The following is a 22,738-nucleotide window of genomic DNA, read 5'->3' as shown; positions in this document are numbered from 1 at the left end:
CAGTGTATGATTCATGCGAATTAATCCTATCCAATTCAATAGCAAGAACATTTAACGAAGAGCAACCAACTGTGACACTGACATGTGAATAATTATCATTAATGGAGAGAGATAAAAGCTTACACATAATAATGAATAATGAGGATTAAAATGGTACGAGTGACATGTGGAATTAAATCCAGATAAGTTTTTTTATGATAATAAACCGCGTAGGTATGTTTGTTTACGGGATCAACGTAAAATTTTTAACAAATTTAGTAGGTAAGGTGCCGATTTTTTTCGTTTTGAACAGTTAAATTTAATATAGGCTAACTAATCGATCTACGCTTATATGTAGACAATATGACTACAATATGCTTACAACATATTTTGTTTGATTCGAGCTTGTCCAGATGACGCGTGTCTCGTCGCGATACGTCGCGAGTGCATGTGGACAACTTAATGAGGTCACACGTACCTGGAATACGGGTTTTTACGCGCGAGACAAATCGCGCTATCTGGACAAGGCCTAAGACTAGTATTTGAATCAAAGTTAGTCGGTACCAAAAATTGTTGTAATGTAAATGTCTGTTTTTATATTGGTAGATTCATATAAGTCAACGTGTTCTAAATATCCAGAACATTATCTACATAATAACGTGAATTTTAAAGTTTTTAGACATGCCTGGTTTTGATCCTGAACGTCACATAATATATAATTTAAAAAATGAGTTAGGTGTAACTTTCATATTACCATATATTTTTTATACATGAATAACTTTGTATGAAACATTACAAACATTTAATTCATAAAATTGATTAAATTTTAATAATTCTTGTGTATAAAATATTGTTGTTATTTTCATGTTGAGTGATGTGTACGGAATTGTACTTTTTTTAAATACCTACCTAAAACACTAATGATCATAAATCTATATGCTATACTTAGTATATAATATGCTACTTACAGTAAAGTAGATGTATTTAAAATCGCATATTATTATTGTATCATGAAGTCAACTTTGAAAATTTGATTTCATAATAAATTCAAATTGTAATAGTAATCCTTTATTTTGTTCTCTTTTCAAATACCAACTTCATTCGTTTCCGGTTTCATTTTGTTTTGTTTTTTAAATTTAAACTGTCTTAAATCTATTAATATTATATACCATCATTTTATGATATAAAATTATTATAAAAAAAAGAATTTAAGCTGTAAAAAGTAATAGAATGGACTATATTATATTATTGTAATTATGTTAAACATGGCTTGAGAAAAAAATACATTAGTTTTAGTGAAGTAAAGTTGATTTACTCAATTAAAATCATTCATAATGTACAAATAGGCCAAACACAAAAGTATTGCTAGCTGTCAAAACTATTTTGGGTGAAAATGTCTGGCCTTGCGATAAAACACATAATGTAGACCTTTATTTAATTCAATTATTCATATACCTATATATCTAGTTTAGCATCTAATTTTAGGACATAATGAGAGCCAAATATAGATAAAAAAGAAACTCATATAATACCTATGTAAAGATATCTGAACATATTAAAGAAATCGATATCAATAAACTATGCCATTATACACAAAAGAAAAGAAAATACACTTTAGAAAAGTAGATAACGTATTATTCTAAATTTAAAAAAAATATATGTAATATATTATGGATTATTACAAAAACTTCAATTTACTATGGTTTGATTTTTAGACTTATTCACTTCTTACTGCAAACAAATGAGAAAGTAAACATAATAAAATAGTTTTAAATGCAAACGTATATAGACGACATCCATCTACGTAGATAATAATTTATTGGTTGAAAACAACAGCTGAGTAATAATTATCGCATTTGAATGCTATTAAAGCCGAATACAAATCATAAATTATACGTGATAATAATATTATGTTGCCAGGAAAATGGATAACCGTTGGAAACATCCAGACATCCAATGGTATCCAAGCAGAAAAAATAGCTGGATCGATGAATTAATCAAGTCAGCATAAGATTATCTGCAAGAGGTATAGAATGAGCTTTGAGAGATCTTCATCCAACAATGAATCGATCCCGTTTGATAAAGATGATGATGATGAATTGTGAATACGATATAATCGTCAACCCTTGATGTAATTATTACTTGATGTAAGTAAAGGAAAGGTTTAGGTCTTTACTCATTAACCATTATCATATTTTATCAGAATAATATACTTATTACAACTTAGAACAAAATTGAACCGAAAGTGACACGAACCTACATTCATCGCGTTCCGAGCGAGAAGCTTTACCAATCTACCAGTCCAAATGCAATCCATTCAGAAATTTCCTAATATATCCGACGTGCTATTTAGAATTCCGTAGATATGTTTAATAAATAATGTTACAATCTCAAATCATAATGCGACCAGAAAATGTTACCACAAATCGCAAGAAGTCGCAGGTTTGCTGTGCAATACAGTGTAGGGAAGGTCAATACCCTACCATCCGCATGACTTAATTTATAATTACAATGTATCTTGCAACATAATATTGTTGAAATAGCAAAACAAGCGATTTATGTGAATCAATCAATTTTTAACAGAAAGCTAATTTAGCAAAAATAATTCAATAATTATATTAATCAATTATTTATAATTTACAAAACGATTTATCATGATATGCACAAAAGTTGTTTACATGAAAATCAATCTTGCCTAATTATTAAAAACTGCTTAATTGTTCAAATTGAAATCAATTGTTTATACTTTACGAAATGAATTATGCATTACACAACAAAGCATGATTATCAAAATATTCAAGTAGTGATAGCAGCATTTTCTATTGTATCGAATCACTATAAAAACACTCAGCACATGAAATAAACATTGTCAGTCAGTTATCAAAGATTTAACCGTACGGTTATCGTTCGCTCCGCCTGATCAACTTCGCAATTCGTCAGAACGCATAACCGTGATTTCACCCATCTAAATTATAATCTGTAAACGTACCTGTAATAATTAAATTAATATTTATTTGGAAGGAGATAATAAAACCAGGGTTCATTTCATTCACGCATCAATCTTCTTATTATTGGAGTCAAACAAACCTACCCTGCCTGTTCCCTATTTCATCTTCCTCTAAAACAGTAACGGTTTGGACATGAAAATATCGGGGTTCATAGGAATGAGGGTGTTTTGTTGACCCCGAGCTTTCAACTGTGCAAAAGTACACGTACAGGTTCATCCCATTTGCCGTGTGTTTCTTCTCTACCAAACTATTTATTACCCGCGTGTTATACCTACATCATATTATATGCATATCTAAACCATCCTTGTATTGAACACCAAATTTTCGACTTTCTGTTTTGTGTGGTTAGTTTTACATTTTATTAACAAGTATGCAATCTTCAAAGTACATCAATTATAAATTAAACTTGTGCCTAAATCTCAGTTAAGAGAAGTTGACTGACGATATACTATATTATAATACGGCAGCCCTCGTAATCTAGAATGTAGAGCGCTGGTCTTTCGTACGGGTGCTCCGGGTTCGATTTGGGGTGAGGTCACAATATTTATGTGATTTTCTCAAACCCTGGCAGTTTGTGATTGTTTCACTTATATTACTTATCATGGCCCCCACATCCTGAAGCGGGCCCCCAGGCTAAGATGTTTGGCGGGCCCCCTACCTATCGCTAAGAGTAAAGGCAATGTGATGCGCTACAGTAGCGTTTTCCATGGTGTACGCGGTAAAATTGAGGTGTATTTTTAGCGATTTTTTGTATTTTTAATATGTACATTCATTTGAATTATGGAGTTGTCGAGTATCGGCACAGAGCTAAAAATTGCATCATACAATGAAATATTTTAATTATTATTTTTTACTATTAGAGCAAATTTGTGGTCTTTGTTTATCTCACTTATCGGTCGACTCGTCACGCCGGGCCTTTCCTGAGCCCGGTCAGCCCCTCCCCTTGTGGGGACCGTATTACTAATTACGCTACTGTTTCACTATACTGGTACTGTCATTGCATATAATGAACTATTGTCTAGTTGAAAAGAATATAGGTATATTTAAAAAATATATATTATTTATGTTTACATTTTTTTACTACCTATCACTATAGAATCTAAAATTACGTTTTTGTACTTGGAATACATACATCTGTGGCCATTTATGAAAACTGTGTCACGCTTAGAAATGTTTGTCAAAAAATTCTCTCGGAGAAGAAAAGCTTCGCTAAACAAAGGTACATTTTTTTTATAAAAAGGCCTACATTTCCTTCTCATGAGACTTAAACCAACATGGCACAAAACTTATTAATTATTCAAAAGTCTCTGCACGAAATCGCATTAGGTACCTACAGTAGGCGTAATACATTCGCAGCAAATCACGGTCGCGAAATTATTTTCATACGATATTGCGTCACGGTTCTGTTTGGCGGCGTCACCACTACTTGTCGGATAATTTCCAGACCAATGTCGTGATACGTCTTTAAGTATGTAAATATTATTATTTTGATAACGAGGGTCATGCCGCAAGAATGCAAACAAAAAGTTTCTCTGACAAAATAATTAATCAATAACGTATCGATTGTTTTATTTAACTTTGTCGTATTGAATGTTTGTACATTATTGAGAGCTTATGTAATAGAGTGCATTTCATTAGAAACGGATGTCATATTGAAGTATTACATCATTAATTTATTTAATAATAATGAATTCGAGCCTTAATTACACATTTTTACAACGTTTTTATTAGCTCGTATTCTTGTTTGTCCAGTAAAAATCTTGCAATCGATTTTTAACTAACTTCCCGACTAGTTAGACATTTGAAACTTTTAGAATATATCAGAACACGATGCCAATGCATTCTTTTAATACTTTTAGCCGTCTTTAAACCGAATTGAATTCATTTTCAGTTAATTCTGTTTTGTATGGAAAATTATTACAGAAAAATCCGTAAAAAGTAAAATACTATTATTGGTTGCTAAGGGGGTGGTCCTAGCAAAATGACATCTCAGTATTCTATATCCGTTTGTTTGTTTTTTATTTAGTTCATATCAAGTACAAGTTTGAGCATATTGAGCATAATAATTCAACAGAAAATTTAAAAACGTTGTTTATAAAAAGTTCTTTTTTTATCTTGTTCTTATTAATCGTTAAACTAAATCACACTCAATTTTGAAAATGTTCTATTGAAGCGATCGAATCCAGCCCTATTCGTTAATGATTTTCAGTATTACGAAATGTGTTGTGCTTTTTTTAATTAAAACATACCTACGGTTATAAGAAACACACTGTTATTGGAAGTAGGTATATTATTTTTAATTAAAGTATTTTTTTATGTAGCGTTTATATTGTATAATAATAATAAAATACATTACTTTAAAGATCCGTAGAATCATACTTATTAGAACAATCTTAGTCCATGTGGAATTTGAATACACACCTTTCACGTCCTTGTTGCGAAAAATGCCTAATATCTTTGCTACTTGACGTGTTTACAAATTTTTCAAGAGATGTCTGTCATCGTTGTAGTTATTATTTAATTAAAACATATTGGCAGTAAAATTACGCATACAGTTATCAGGAATACAATGTTATTGGAAATACATATTAGAATCTGTTAAGAAATCTACAATCTTAAACTACTGTCAATATGGGGCTAAGTGAAAAATATGGAAATCTGAAAAAAGTTTTTATAATACATAATAGGTATGTATTGAAATAAATTCATATGTGGTAATATATAAGTAACAATATGTTTAGTAATGTTTCGCAGTTTTCATTATGGCATTGTAGAATTTAATACTTTGCTTGGAATTTACATAGTTAAACAGTGTTATGAAATTATTTTGTAGATATCTTCGCGGTATTCAGTATAAAATTTTAATATAAAGTTAAATAATATATCAGCTGTCAGCCCATTATAATTCTTTTGAAATTATGAATATATTTCATATATTTTAAAAGTACGTATACGCTCCACTATATACTAAGGATAGGTTATGATAATGTGTTTAGAATCAACTGTAAAATTGATTAAAAAAGCTTAAAATGTAATATTTTAATCGAAATAACAAGGTCTTGAATAATATTACAATAACTGTGCCAAACTGAAAAAATAATAAATGTATATTTTAGAGTTATTCATATTTCAGGTTAAATTACTGGTTAGGTCGACTGGTTGATTAAACCTCAAAATGTTAGGAATTAAATTCCCTCATTGCCCGTATGATGCCGTAAATTTTAGATTTTGTAGGCTAGAAACCGTTTCGCATGAGAAAGCCGGTAATTTGTATTTACTTCAACATACGTTAATCAATACTTTTACTGTCCAAATGGTTACCAACATTAATCCTTATCATTGGACAAAGTGGATTTTATCTATTTCTTCGTGTGATTCTTACCCGCGTCGAGGAAACGTCTCCATTAAATTCGGTCTGATTGCAATCTACAAGGCTCCAAGGATACTGGTTCTATTCAGGCTCAATTCAGGTAACCCAACTCCATAACTTGCTTTACTTAGCAGGCATAATTTCACTGTGTGGATAAAGTGAGACCACTGTCTAATAAATATGTACCTTGCGTTCACGATTGTACCTTCTTTAACGTATGCTATCCTTCTCAAAAAAGTAGTGTATCACATCCTTTTTTTGAGATTGTCCATAAATCCACATTGTAAGTAAAGATGGTGCTATTATTAATGTTTTACTTTGTTCCAAATTGAATTATAGCCAGTTCGACGTGGTTTCAATGAGGTACACATATTTATTTTGACGTTTAGTAAAATTACGGGATCCCATAGCGAGAGAGAAGATCCTGTCTCATGTGGGTTTGAGTGAATAAGAAATATAGTAGAAATTTTGTTAATTTTTTGCACGCCATTTACAAACATAGTTTTAGAAATTACTTTCATAGACGCTTCCAGTATAACATAGAAGAATATTTTAGAATATCATAGAAGAATACGCACGAACGGAAAGCTGTATAAAGGTAGTGTGTATTAAAAAATGCGTGGAAGATAGTTTTATTTTTTATTAATGTTTAAATACATTTGAATAATCTACGTGAAACGGAGTCTACCGAATACCAAAAAAGCTCTCGATTTAGATAAAAAAGGGTCGACCGAGAAAAGGAAGGTAATGGGTATAATATTTTTTAATAACTGACAGACATAAATCAATTTGCATTCCTGCGGATATCAATATTGAAATCAGCTCCCAAACGGGTCAAATGCCAAATTAAAGAGAATGTAATAAACGCATTCCAATATAAAGCTCGGCCGGGAATTATTCATTACCAATCGGTAAAGATAAATGAATGTGGTGCTATCTGCATATTTATTGGAAAAATGGCTTAAAGCTCGATTCATTATAATTACTAGTAAGGTGGCGAACAACATTTTTTTACTTCTGTTAAAACCTTCATCCAAAACAAACCCTCCCGCTCCGCCCCCCAGGGCCCCTCAGGTGATGGTTACTTAAACCCTGACGGCCAAAATTATTAAACATGGAACATGCTTTGCTTACTGATTCTGTAAATGCTGGTTGTCCAAATTCGAAAGAAAAAATAAATTGCGGGACGCGGATCACACGTCATTCCCGAAGCGCCGTTCGTGGATGGTTCGCGACCGACTGAACTCTGAAGCCACTACGGCCTACGCCACGCTACTTTCGTGACTTATTTTTTTTTTGTTTTCGTTACTGCTGCCTGTGCGATGTATTCGTAATGAATCCGCAAGGGCGGTCAATACAAAAGCATGTTCGATGCTAAAACTACTTTATAAGAGTATAATCACAATGACTTCATTTTTTGAATAACTGGTTACTCGTTATATTCAAGTGTTTATATTTAATAGCGCCGATATGGTTATATTAAAATGAAACATGTTAAATCAGAGGTTTCTGTAATTAATGATATTTTTTATGTTGGTACCATTTAAAAAATTAAGCCTTATACTATTACTAAACGGTGTTTAAGTTTAACAACTCAACGACGATATTTAAATAATCGGAACGCATAAACATAAAGCTTTACTATTATATTAAGCATGATTTTTTGTAAACTTAAAATATTTGTAGATTCAAAAACAAATACTCAAATTCTACATTCATTCAGTAAAGGCAAATAATATGCTGAAATCAACAGTTTTTCTCATAGAATACATTTAAAAAAAAAAGTATTTTATGGAATATGTTTTAAGTCTCTCGTGATTGATCCTGTATAACAAAAAGCCATACACAGTCTAATTTAATTCGTATGTAAATAATAATTATAGAATATCGAATTCAATTTACATAATATTATAATTAGTATAGTTGTGTGTTATGCTAATGGATAATAAATTATCAAAAGCTGTGTAGTTGATGTAATTTATTAATTATTATGAAGTGTTTGTGGTTTTTACAATGTGTAGTTTTTACTATAAAATATTTCATTATTTTCCAATTGTTTCGTGTATTTAAAGGGAGGTTAAAAATTAATTAAGTTTGATCTATCGTATTGAAATAGATTCCTGTATATATTATAGTACCTATGTTAAATGTATTCACAGATCTAATTAATAAGATGAGCAAGTAGCTAACATCCGTATCTCGTAAACACAAAAACCTATTAATAATACAACATCCACTTTGTCGAGGCCTGTACGATTCTGTTCGCACCGATGTTCTGATGTAATGTAAAACTTATTAGATTAATTTTATCTAGTCGTTGGATTCGAACCAGTGATATGCGGATTTAAAATCGGTGTTTTGTTCTCTGATCCACTGCGGGCCTGTAATAATAAAATTGACATTGATTTTTTTATTACATAACTGTTTTCTTATAATTAGCTGTTAGAATTCCAAACAACATTTGACTTTTCGAAGAGTCATTTTCACAACATTCAGCACGAAATATGTCAATTTTTGCCAGCAAAAATATCATTAGTGTTAGTCAAAAAACTACGCGAAAGTAAAACTATTTGTTGTGTGCCATTGTTTCTAACAAGGAGTATAAAGGGTAATATTATTTTTGTGAAATATATAACTTTGGTATTATTGTTGGAGAATTATTTTGTCATTATTCGTATGGTGATTAAGAAAAAGCTCATCAAGAAAAAGCTAACTATGATGCGGTCTGAGTACAAAGTAAGCTTTTATAATACGTAACATCTACGATAAGGCGAGCCAAAGAAAAAATAGGGAGGAGAGACGGGAAGGTTAAGGTGGCTAATTACGAGAACCTTTTAAAAATACAAGCCGTGACATCAACCGAAGTAATCTACTAGTGTAATAAAGCTCTTGCGTAAAGCTCCCGTATGGCGAATACCAAAGCTAAATTGACATGTTTTTGTCGTCGATTCTGATCGAGGTCCTTTACTTACACGATTTTTGGCATGGGATAACAATATAAAATAATTATTAAAACAAAAAACTTTGGCATGAGGTAATGTAATTAATCATCGCGCAATTTGAATAAAACAACACTATTATAACACGCTTGGATAGAATTGTAATATTATGCCGCATTCTCGCAATTTTTGTCGTTTAACTGTATGTACAATGTTGAAAAAGATATGTAAAAGAATGTTCCTACGCATCGATTTAAACTGAAACAATAATTGTAATCCAGATGGCGTTAAGTAAAATAATCGGTAACCGGACAAAACATAACATGAAAAAGCAGAACGGTGACAAAACAAAACAGCCAATGAAAAAATAAAACATTCATTTTTGTGGTATCCATTTGTTAATTAAATAATATTAATTAAATTACCTATAAAACTTAAGTTTATAAACGAAATATAATATTTATAATCATTGCATGTTGGCCATTCGGCGTAAAAACCTCAATTTATCTGCTTGAGTTTGATAATCAACTCCTCCGAATACCGAATTATTAAACTCATTATTTCGTTGTACCTAGTCACCCAAGCATTTTGAACATATTAGATTAATAATTAAGACGAGATATATCTAGTTTGAAGTTGAGTCTCGTTCAATTGACCTTTTCCAGTGATTAGGGATGTAGGAAATATATAATTTGATTTTTATGGCGTATTGAAAACCTGTGTTATTAAAAATTTATACTTACAACATATTATAGAGATACGACAATTTCAATATTAAATATTATATTCTTCCTGAAAGGGTATAGTTATATTTATCGCTGTTCTGTTTATCATGGAACCTAATAATCAAGTTTGATATGCCGATGCTAGTTAGTTACTCTAAATCTGAATCTAAAAAAACTCTTAAGACGACAAAAGTAGAAAGGAACTCAACTTCCTTCAATTCAAATTAAAAGTTGGTCAACTTTGTTAAAATTTAGTGGGAAGTAGGAACTTATCAATTGACTTTCAACTATCATTCAACATTCAGTTGAACGTCAAAAATCACCATGCGAGAACGCGGCATTAGATTAGTATCTACATACTTTGATATTTAACAATCATCGTGACATTACAAAAAAATACTTATTAAGCACTTTGTTTCACTATACATAAGCCGAGATGCATGGAATGTCACAAATTTTCAGACACTAATTTGCCGTTTATCGGTTGATTAACGTAAATGCTATGACCCAGACATACATAAATGTCAAATTTCTCACTAATTTTATTATTATACAAATTATTAATAAAATATTTTTGAATCCATGAAAAACTGCATTAAGATTTTTTATTCTCTCTCGCTTCCCCATATCTATAAAAAATGCGAAAATATTAAAACTGTTTTGGTTTGGCAGATATTTAACGATATACCTAATGCCTTTTTGAGAGACTAGTGACTAAAACATGCGTCCGATTGATAACCTAAAAATCTGACGTCTGTTAGTTTTAACCAGATATTAAACAAATAGTTTTGAATGTCGTTTACTAGTTTCTGACAAAAGAATGTTATTTTGAGTATCGATTATATAAGCAAACACGAAAGACTAGCAGTATTAAATACGTCCTATATTATATTATTTTCACTATGATATCTAAAACGTTAACAGATAAAATTATGAATCCAGCATACCCGGTGTGGTTAAATAATTTAAAGTTTGTATCAAGTATTAGTTTACATTTTTATTCAATTTATATTGTGAAATCTACATACTTTTACATTGTACGTGAATTAAAAAAATATTTTAATAATTACCGGGAATTCTAAATTTAAAAACTGACAACATATACATTATACATTATTGACAACATAGATTACTTTATGCATGTCATTTTTACAATATTATTTTGATTTAACTCATTTAGTGCTAACACCGCGAATGGCGCGTTTGGAGTGGTTGGCCATTAGATGTAATTAACGTGTTATTTAAATAGGGTAATTAAAAGGTGATTATGGTAACGTAACACGACTTTTCGGGCACAAGCTTTAACAAGAGTGCCGCTTTTAAAATTTAGAACAATTTCAGTTTACAACTAATTAACGCTTTCGCTGCTGAATAGATAATGAGATTTTAATTGCCCCCTTTAAAATGCACGTTAATTACATCGATCGGCCGCCTGGTCATTACGCACCGTGTGCGTCTTCCGCGTCCAAAGTATTAATTAGATATATCAGTTGATTTTCCTGAATAATAACCAGCAAACATAAAATAAACTTAAATATAATATTTTCGGTAGTAAATTTTCCGTAAATCATTACTGACACTATCCATGATAAACCAGTGATTTCTGAAGCTGTGGGTAATAACCATATCCCATAAAAACAAGTCAAGAAATATCATAGAAAATCCACACTGGTGTCGATGATAATAAAAATAATAAAATAGGTACTATGTTTAAAACATGATGTCAAAATTTATTTCAACAATTAATGTAATGTTATCTATGACAGATATAAAAAAATATAATTTATTTATTGTTAACCCTAGATTGACTTTACTAAGGATCTATATGTACATATTTATCTAGATTTAAACCGTTAACGGCTTTTAGACTTCAAATTTGATTGGCTCAGACTTAAATTTGGTACACAGATACATTTTAAATATATACAGTCGACTCTGATAAAATGCTCAATGGAAAACCATTTATAATGCGGTGATGTAGTTACGACAGTCAACATATTATTTTGTAGCCACAACAGAACTGTACAAGAACTGTACATATTGATTCAATTAGCAATGGTTACTCATAATTCAACATATTTATATTTTCTAACATTTTGGTTCGGTACCTACGCTGTAAGGTAAATGTTTTCAAAACCTTGTTTTTATTAATGACAATTTATTTATAACAGTCATACAACTACAAAATTTTGTTTTTTTCTCGACCATGTCCGATCCTAATAGGATCATATGGGCCTCCACAAAGTAGAGGGTTGTATTAACAGATATTGTTTTTTTACGAGAAATGGATGTCAGCCACTTGCTCAACCTATTAGGTCCATACCCTGACTCACACGCAAATTGAAAAACAATATGTGTTCTTGTCAGACCCAGGATTCGAACCTGAGACCCACGGCGTGATAGTCCAGCGCATAAGCCACGCGGCCACCGTTTATTTATATATATATATATATTTATATATACAAATTTATATATCGTTTTCAAATTAAATCAAATTGTTCCTATTTATTTTACATATACTTTGTGAACTTTACAATTTTTAATTTACGATGTTCACAACATGACAATTAAAAACAAATAAATAGTATTAAAACAGTATATAATATAAAAGAAGAAATAAATGCAGTATTAATTTATTAAATAGTAGAAAGAGTAGGTAAATACAAAAATTATAAATTAGATACAAGGAAGTACACCGAATGAGCTTTTGATATTTATCTATAAAACAATGCCCACATATACTCATTTTGTATTACTTATTGAATAGCAATTTTGAGTGAAAGCTTATATAGTATAATATAATACAATATATATATACTGTAAAAATCAAGTCTCCCGAATGTTTTGACCTCTAATAAAAATGTTGAAAAATTACTTCCATCGCCAACGCGGAGAGCCGGAATAAAATCGAGATTCCCAATTGCAAGATTATTTTTGACGAGGAAAACTTTCCAACATCGCCTTGGGGGCTATACGCAAAGTGTCCGGGAACTTAAAATATACCCCATCGGAGCTATAACGACACTTAAAAACATCAATACTCACACATTTATTAAATGGCGCGCTTTTAAATAGTAATATCTAGAAAGTATTAGAAATTCTAGTTATGAATATAACTGGTTTCCTCTACTTATACATAATAGTTATTAAACCAGTGATGCTTAACCAGGGTAAAAAGTATAATATTTCCAACTCGAAATTACTGTTTTCCATACACATTAATCATTTTTTTTTTTAATTATTAATAATCATGCCCTTGCTTTTGTCGTACAAGATGGTTGTTAGTAATTTTGAACAATCACAAACACTCAGGCTTTGAGAAAAACATATAAATATTGTGTCCTGACCGGAATCAAACCCAGAACTCTCGGGTGGAAGGCAAGCGCCTTACGCACTGCACCACGAGAGCCGCCCACATTAATCATTATTTGCGCCGCACACTAAGATACAAATTAAAGATTAAATCACCATAATATTCGATCTAAAGCGATGCATATGTGTAATAGTAAGTTAGCCATTTTGTCCCACCCATTGGGTAATAATATAATTCTTGACTACAGCGAATGTCAATGAGATCTGCTGCAGTACACATTTACTAAGCCATATAATATTTAAGATTACATCGCCATGTTCGTTTTTAAGTGGAGTATGTAGGTTACATACAGTTATATAAACATACTTTTATACGAGGAATAGTTGTTAAACAATCGCCCAATGCACTAGATCCATAGTGATGCCAATATAATTGTGGAGTACAGCATATGTCAATGATATCCGATGCAATACACATTCATAGTTATATGCGCCACGCACTAAGCTATAAATTGAAGATTAAATCACCATTTTCGATATATAAATGAGTGTTTATAATATGCTTGTATATCATGGTTGAATTAACTGACTTTTTATACGAAGAATAGTTATTAAACATTCGCACATTGCATTAAGTCCATAGTGAGGGCAATATAACTCTGTACTAAAGCGTATGACAATGATTAGGTAGTGTTGCAGTACACATTTATCGTTATATACGCCGTGCACTAAGTCGTAAATTGAAGACTAAATCGTCATATTCGATTTAAAACGGTGAATATGCTTCAATAGAGTTTATGGTTGTATTAACAGACTTTTATGCGAGGAATAGTTGTTAACCATTTGTCCAACCCATTGCAATGGTAACATAACTCTGGTCTACAGCGTATTTCAATGATATCTATTGCAGCAAAATAAAACTATAAAAGTTATTTTTCTTTTATTAATAGACGAAAGTATTTTACAATGTTTCACTGAAAGTTATGCCAGGTAGTCGATGGAACGTAATAAATGATAGGTATGGAGGGCCACATATGACTTGCGGGCCGAGGATTGAGCACAACTAAACTAGACAGTGTGCCCTAGTTATATTTTTCATTGTACCTTCATGGTCATAATAATGTTGAAATGTATCATTATGAATAAATTATTAATACTGAAAATTGAGTCATTAATTTTTGAAATGTCTGTATTTTTTATCCATAAACGTATGGATTTATAATACACTAGCTTGTGATGTTAGTTTATAGATGTCTACATATTTGCGGACCTTCTACCCAGGTATCTAAATAAGTCATTTTGTAGGGTAGTTCATGGGTTTATAGTATACGTATACCCACAACTAAATAAACATTAAAATTAATATATGAAATTTACTATTAGTCATAAACTGAGCCGTTTCCAAATTTCATTAATAAGTGCGACTGAAGGGCATGTTTTTGATATGTTTTAAAAATATGTATGTCCAATAAAAAAATGTCACATTTTCATATCTTATGAAATATTTGCTGGTTGGTAATTAAAGGAAGTTGGTACTTATTATTGGCATCTAGATTCAAGCCACAATAACTAATCACCATTATTAGCGAAATTTTTGAAGCACTTCTGTTTCATGACAACTAGTTAATTTCATCGTAATTAGGTAGGATACTGGATACTAAATTGGTAAAGCACATTGGCCGAAGTCCTATTGATACATGTTTCTGTTCTGTCCAGCGTTGTATTTTTTAAGATTTTTTATTATATATATAATATGTTTCCGGGGTGTTATTACAGTATTATTAATGAAAATAAAATAAGTAGACATTACTATAAGTTCGTATATGTACGTAGTCTTCAATAGTATTGCATATTTACCTGTATATGTATATAACCTACCCGACGAGAATCGAAAAAGAATGTAAAGTAGCAAACAGATTTGAACTATTTACGTTGATGCTAGAAAAGCTCGATATAAAACGGAAAAGCTTTGCCTGCACGATGATAGGTGTATGCAGTAAATTCCTCTGTCGCTTAGCTATAAATTCACCGGAAAGCTGCTGGGAGTTTTTTATTCTTTCATTAAAAACTCAATGAGTGATGTCTTTCAAAGCTCATAAATGAAATATCGATTATTGTTACATCATTAGCTACTGTAAATTCCGTGTCGCGCGTTTCGGTTAATCCGTCAAGTTTTATACTCTACAAATTGATTGATATGAATGACAAAGGAGCGAATTTTCCTCAAAAATCGTCGTATTTTAAAATAAAAGCGTTGAGTAGGTACTACGCTTAAACCCTAAGTGGTTTGCCTTTTATTTTAAATAACAATGGGAAAAATTTTTTCAAGTATTACATTTCGTGACAAAGTGTAAATCGGTGTTATATTTTTAAATTTACTAAGTATTTAAAATAATTAAATATAGAAATTTTAAAATCATATCATTACAATAAATACATCTAAAAAATAGTATAATATATTAAATAATTGACTGTATAATTATTAAACTGAATAATTAATTGTAAATTGAAACGAAAATATTTGAAATTCATATTAAATTTACAGGTTGGTTGGTTATGAGAATTAATAGTGTACATTTACAAAACTCAGGTACTTATTTATTTATCCAACAAAAAGATGACGCACTAAACAAGTTATGTAATCGATTGGACGCCAGGAAGTTACGGATTACCTGGAAAATCTCTCTGGAAACAGTGATACTGCAGAAAAATATCCCGAAAGGTATTTAATATGCTTGGGGATGTCCAACTAAGAAAGTGATTGATTATTGTGATTCTAATATAATATATTGTGACATATTATATCATAAAAAATAACGCAATGTTGTCAATTTTATATTTTATCATAATTTAATAATAATAAAAGAAGATATCAAAATATAACTACCCGCAAAGCTGTATATTGGTATAAATTAAAATGTTAACAAACATGTTACAGTGTTGCATAAATGTATTTAAGTTACATAAATGATAATATGAAACAGCGTAAGTGATTCTGGTTTCAATATGCATAAGTGCACTCTGAATAATATTATAATAAAAATGAGTATCTTCCAACGCCAACGAATGCAGATGTGGATAGAATATAATGCAATTTTCTTCCACCAAAACGTAAGTGTGTTTGAAATAATTGGCACTGTATCACATAGGAGAAAATCGTATAAATATTATCGTTAAATGTTTTATCAAGACAAAGAGATAGAAAAATGACTTTCACTATTACACGTAACATATTATTCAGTTTACCTGCATACGTATATTGCCGAAGGTATAAAAAATCGTTATCTGATATCTCCTTAAAAGGTATTTAGTATTGTAATATTATATATTTTTTACTTATAAATAGTGAATTTAAATTTACTTTAATCTTACGGCTTCGTGAAAACTTGTCTATTACAGTAAAGGGTACCTATAATGTTTACTTCTAGATGCTTTCTACTGAAACTACTGCAGTGATGTCTGCAGTAAATTTCGTTTATTTTTTCGATTACAGGTTATTTATATTTTTGTCATATTGAAAATCTTTGAATAATATTAGGTTATATTTTGATGACGTCATATATGTATATATAAGCACAGATAAAATATTATTTTAATATTTAGATTTTTGCGTAAAAAAATATTATAAACGATATGAAAAATATTGTGTCTTTTATATGAAAGTTCAATTAAAATGCTACTTGTTGACGATACAAAATTCATTGAAAACTTTTAATAAATAGATTATAGATTATGCAATATAACTATTTGCTAATCTACTGTTACGTGATTGATTTTTAATAACTATATTATTATAAAATCATGACAATATTGACATTAGCAAAATATAAAAAAGTTTAACGTACCTTTTTTCATTCGCACATTTTCCAGTCGAATCTCAAGTTTTGTAGACACTTTCCGTCAGTATTAGATTCGTCGTAAACCGTAGAATAATAAATAAATCATAACAATAAAAAAAACTGTCGAGATTGCCGGCACTGAATTTTAAACGATTGAGCTTTGTTTAAATTATTCAAAAATACATGAATCGATTTTGGCTTCAACAAAAAAGTTGTTGTAAAGTTCTGCTGCACAAAGGAAAACAAACGTTGTTTTTCTGTCGTTCACTTTTTAATCGTTCGTGTTATTTTATTCGGTGTGAATGGCAATCGGTCCGTGGTTGTCTGAGAGAGTTGCAAGGGGTACAGTCGCGTAGGACAGCCCTAGAGAGTTTGGACTGGTTAACAATAGCACATCAGAGTGTGTCGTGTCGTTAGGCGGCGGAGACTGTCGGTGTTTGGGTGTCTACGGCACACTGCGGCGTAGCGGCTCTACGGTTACGCAACGAGGGCAGCGCGACGGCGCAAGAGCGACGTCCCCGCAACGTCGCGACGTCCGATCTCACCCTCTCGCTCTATCACGCTTAAGCCTTGTTTACAGTTAAACTACACGACATCGTGACACTGGTCTGTCTTACTATTTTATTAAACTCAACAAATTTATTAAATTTTTAAAGAAACACTTCTACAACCGCAATAGCGTAAAATCGCCGGAAGAAAATTAATATAAGACCAAAAGTAATCACGCAATATCATTAAGTATCAGAATAATATGATATACAACGATTTGTTTGATTCTAATGTAAACAAACACAAAAAATGAAAACATTTTTAGAATTTTTAATATGGAATATTCGTCAGATTAATAATAAATTGATATAACGTAAATTTGTATACATAGTATGTTTTTTATTTATAAAATATAAATACTTCTGGTTTTACTATTTACTTAGAGTTCACATAAATTAATCAACAATAACAGAGAATACTTCAAATGGTACACGAAAACAAATTAACAAGATAATATGAGCCAAAAGATTAGTTCAGTTCAAGTAGGTATCACATTTGACAACTAGAAACCACACTTATCACTAGAAACTAATCTCGATAGTGTAAGGTGCATAGATTCAAAATAGAGAACCAGTATTATCAAAAGGGTCAGAGTTAATCAGACTAAGCTGGCTGTAAGACTGTGATATATAACAATTACGGAGTTAACATAGAGTTAAATCCTAATTCGTCTATATTGCGCTTGCGGCGTCCAGTTAATTGACCGCGGTATCTATGGGTCTCTTTTCGAAGTCACGCCGTTACATATATTTATAATTATGTAAATCTTTCGATGGTGTAAAAAGGAGATAATTTATTAGTCCTAATAATGCTATTTTTAATATAGCTAAAGAACGTGTTGATGTGGATACCAATGCATGTAAGCGAAATGCATATACGTGACGAAACGATTAAGAGAGAGGTATGCAACTTGGGTGTTCTATGTATGCGATCGCGCAACAAAGACGCAAACTCGTTCGCACGAAAATGTACGTGCGTGAGAGAGAGACAGCTTAATATGCGTTACAGACAGACAATGTAATAGTAACAAGGTCGCAATATTAGCTATCTTATTCTTTTGTGTATGCGGTGAAGACGAGAGTAAATTCTTTTTTTGTCATTTATCATATTATATGATTTCTTGTAGATAACTGGAAACTCATAGTCTAAGCTGTCTTTATAATGTTAAGCGTAAGTTAAGTGAAGAAGTTTTCATTCAGTAATAAACAGCATGTGAATGACTATTATTTGAAATTATTGTAAATGGTACTAGTTTAATATTGTGAAAATATAAATATGTCGACATTGTATTTCGATGTCGCAGTTGAAACTATAAGGCCCTGTGCCCACCGAGCTTCACTTCGCCAGAGGCCTTCGCTTCGTCGAAAGCACCTCTCGGCTTACGTGCCGCACGCTACAATCCAAACACAAACCTGTGAAAGCCAAACACCTGGAGTAACATCCACCCTACTGGCGACTTCTTTAAATCACACGGCTTTTTCGGAAGCGTTATTTACAATAACTGCGAAGTCTACGTTTTCACCGAATTCCACTAAATCAAGCAAAGGCTTACATTCAAGCGCATCCGGCGAGGTGTACTTATTCTCACGTGGATTTCTTTTGGTTATTTTCCCCCGGTATGGAGGTTAAATTAAGATTAACACAATATACGAAGGAATTAATAACAGGTAAGAATATTTTATAGGAAACTTGAGTTATTAAAGAACCAAGTATTAAGGCGATACTTCAGTGAAACGGCAAATAATTTTCAACTTCAGGCGCGAGGAAATTTTGGACTCGCTGGCAGTTTGAGAGCGAACGTCGAGGTGTGAATACGTCAATTTGTTTCGTGATGGCAACGGGGGTATTAATTCTTAAATCGTGTAAAGATGATTAAAAAAGTTACCCATTTACTTTAAAAAGAAAACATGTCAATGAATATATTATTATTGTTACTAATAGAACGATAAACAGAACATTAAATGGACGCATGTTGGATTTATATGACAAATTATATTTCGGTCGGCATGCGTCATTTGCACCCGCGACCCGCAAACTGCGCATCGCCTAGCCACGATCTTTTTAGACCATGCCTCAACTGAGGTATAGCCTTAAGATTTTTATCAAAACTTATAGATACATCTTTACGTGGGGGGTGATATTTATCAGTGGCGTACGGTCTATAGATGCTGTGGATGTTCCGCATCTCTATAAATAATCAATAAATAGTAAGTACGTACATATTTATTTCCCAAATCGTATGATCAACTTTATTTAACTTCGAAAACTTCTATATTATTAATATGATTTTACTAATTTATTTGCTCAGGTTTTCATATTCAATACCAAGGTATACAAATCTACAAATTTGGATTTCCATAACGCTTTCTTCGTTAAGTACAGCAATAATGAAAAAATGCGTTTTTATTCAAATTAATAATTCAATGCATTTCCACCATGAATATATAAGAAATTACCAGTAATATTTTATTTCTGTGATATGGAAATAAGCTTAAAGAGATCTTCATTAAGCAGTGGATTTATCTAGGCTGATAATGAGACGACTATACATAAATCAATATAAATTATAAATTAAACATAAATAATTACAAGATAAAAAGACCTTTTTATATACAACGTTTTTAAATTTTCTGTTGAATTATTATGCTCAAACTTGTACTTGATATGAAGTAAATAAAAAACAAACAAACAAATATAGAAATACTGAAATGTCATTTTGATTTCCATAGTAACGCACGTATTAATAATTTAGTTGCTAGGACCACCCACTTAGCAACCAATAATAGTTGATTATATTACGGATTTCTTCCGAAATAACTTTTCATACAAAACAGAATTAACTGAAAATGAATTCAATTCTACTTAAAGATGGCTAAAAGTATTAAAAGAATGCATTGGCATCGTGTTCTGATATATTCTAAAAGTTTCAAATGTCTATCTAGTCGGGAAGTTAGTTAAAAATCGATTGAAAGATTTGTACCGGATAAACAACCACCTGACAAATAAGAATACGAGCTAATAAAAACGTTGTAAATCATACAATGCATAAAAAATATAGAGTTTGTTCAAATTACCCTTAATGCCAATTCCAATTTTAAATTTTCGCGACAGATCAGGACAGTATTCTTTTTGATTCGATTTAAATTTTATATTCATTTGTTTGAATTAGCTACCTATCAGAATTATTTTTATTTTGACATATTGTTTTATGCCTGATACAGATATTTTAATATTGAAAAAATGTGATTAGGTATTATTGTTTTATTAAGTAAAATAAATGTACCATTTAACATAGAGACCTCGTGCAAAGCTCGGTAATTCAAGCTAGTTAAATATACATTTAAAACAATTCTGAAGACAAACATAATAGTCAGCTGCAGCTAATCGAATTCAGTTTGAAATATAAGTGAGATATTCTGGAGACTACTCGATCTGTAGTTACTTGAAGATTGTTGAATCGTGATGATAACCGGACTTCACAGTGAGTAATGTTGACAGATAATAACTTTATTGTGTTAAGTTTTAGTTGAAGACGATATTAAATTTATCCCAAGTAAGTTTATTTAATCAAACTACTACGTATTAGAACTGCATATTTGAGATTTAAAATATCTCAAGCGGTAATAATAGACAATATAATCCTTTAGTGATTGCATAATCGCTATATCTAATTCTGGAACGAGACTGAAGGATAAAGGGGACCCGATGAAATTGGCATATGTCTATTTTTATTTATCGAAAAAATTCCTCCTGAAGTAATAATTAATAGTTTTTTTTATTCTCAACTTCCTGTGGAGGTGGTCAGAATAGGAATAGATTTGTGGCTGCAATGTTACGATATGCAGTTTTAAATCTTCCTCTCAATGAGATAAGTTTTTTTTTTTGCACACGGACATGGAGGTAGACTTAATGCACGTCGCAATTGAGACAAGTAGAAAAGGTATTTGTATTTGATCTTTTGGAATGGACAACACTAATTTTAAATGCTCGTAGAAAGCAACCTTACGAACCTCCAATCGCTTACATCATGACAAATTTCTAAATTTGAAGAAGCTGAAGGATGACACAATTCCGAGCTCTTTAAATGTCGATAGTGATGGTAATTCTATCAACTGAACGTTGACAAAATGTTTGCGGGTTACAAAAGATAATCCATCTAATATTCAATTAAAACTGATTTACGAAGATGAAAATTTGGTAAGCATACCAAATTCTGGAATAACATCGAAAAATCTGTGCCTTAACCAAAACTAAAAAAAAATATCATTCTTATTTCCCACTTTCAGCTGCGGAATAATCTTTTGAAGCTTTTCAAAACGGGTGGTATACTAAAAAATTACCACTAGTTTTATCAAAGTCTTCAGTCAGCAGAAAATATTCCAGATTGTTTACCGGAACCAAACTATACAGATTCAGAAGAAGAATGAAAGAAACAATAGCCGTTTATTTACCAAAGTTCTATTTTTTATCCAGATTATCTTGCAATGAACCTAAATTACTGTATTCTTTTAAATGTTAATATTTTTATTATATTTTGATAGTTTGTACTTATTAATATATATTTGTTAGGTTAGGTTAAGCTTCGATTCATTAAATTTTAAGCAAATAATAAACATTTTAATCTTAAGATATTATTTTTATATGTTAACTTCAAATATATTTAAAAAAAAATCATGTATATTAAAACTATGTAAATGAAAATGCACATTGCGTATATATAAAAGTGTAATTAAAAATGTATTTTAACAAAGTAAGGGATGGAAAAAAGTAATATGTAGAAGGTCGCTTGGACGCACGTACAGCCACAAAAAAATAACATTTAATAGCATAAGGTAGTATGTTACAAATAAGGTGAAAGACAATTTGTACCTAATTAATAAAAAGGCAATTTGAAATTTCATTACCTTTGTTACATTTAATTAAGATAGTTTAAACTAAATTAACAATTAATAGTTGAAAATGTAAAAATACTTTAAGAAATATAATTGAAATCTTTAAAGTCTATTATCTCAGAATA

The 22,738-nt window shown here is 30.9% G+C and overlaps 1 protein-coding gene across 4 annotated transcripts in view; it reads right to left on the bottom strand.

Annotated features, from left to right (window-relative positions):
* The window catches only part of pHCl-1 (pH-sensitive chloride channel 1), a 269,845-nt gene extending 252,209 nt beyond the window's left edge, over positions 1 to 17,636 (bottom strand). For 2 of the 4 annotated variants that reach the window (XM_085952305.1, XM_085952355.1), the window contains exon 1: positions 17,179 to 17,629. The gene's annotated coding sequence lies outside the window, so the exon portion shown is untranslated. Of the gene's footprint in view, positions 1 to 17,178 lie in introns of all 4 variants that reach the window. The other 2 variants (XM_085952330.1, XM_085952363.1) reach the window with 2 other exon arrangements.
* Between the last annotated feature and the right edge of the window lie 5,102 nt (positions 17,637 to 22,738).

This window comes from Rhyacophila brunnea, unplaced genomic scaffold (assembly GCF_057557595.1).
Source record: "Rhyacophila brunnea isolate RB1 unplaced genomic scaffold, BYU_Rbru_1.0 scaffold_10, whole genome shotgun sequence".
NCBI lineage: Eukaryota > Metazoa > Arthropoda > Insecta > Trichoptera > Rhyacophilidae > Rhyacophila > Rhyacophila brunnea.
The sequence above is the reverse complement of the archived record's forward strand: the minus strand, read 5'-3'. Positions and strand labels throughout refer to the sequence as shown.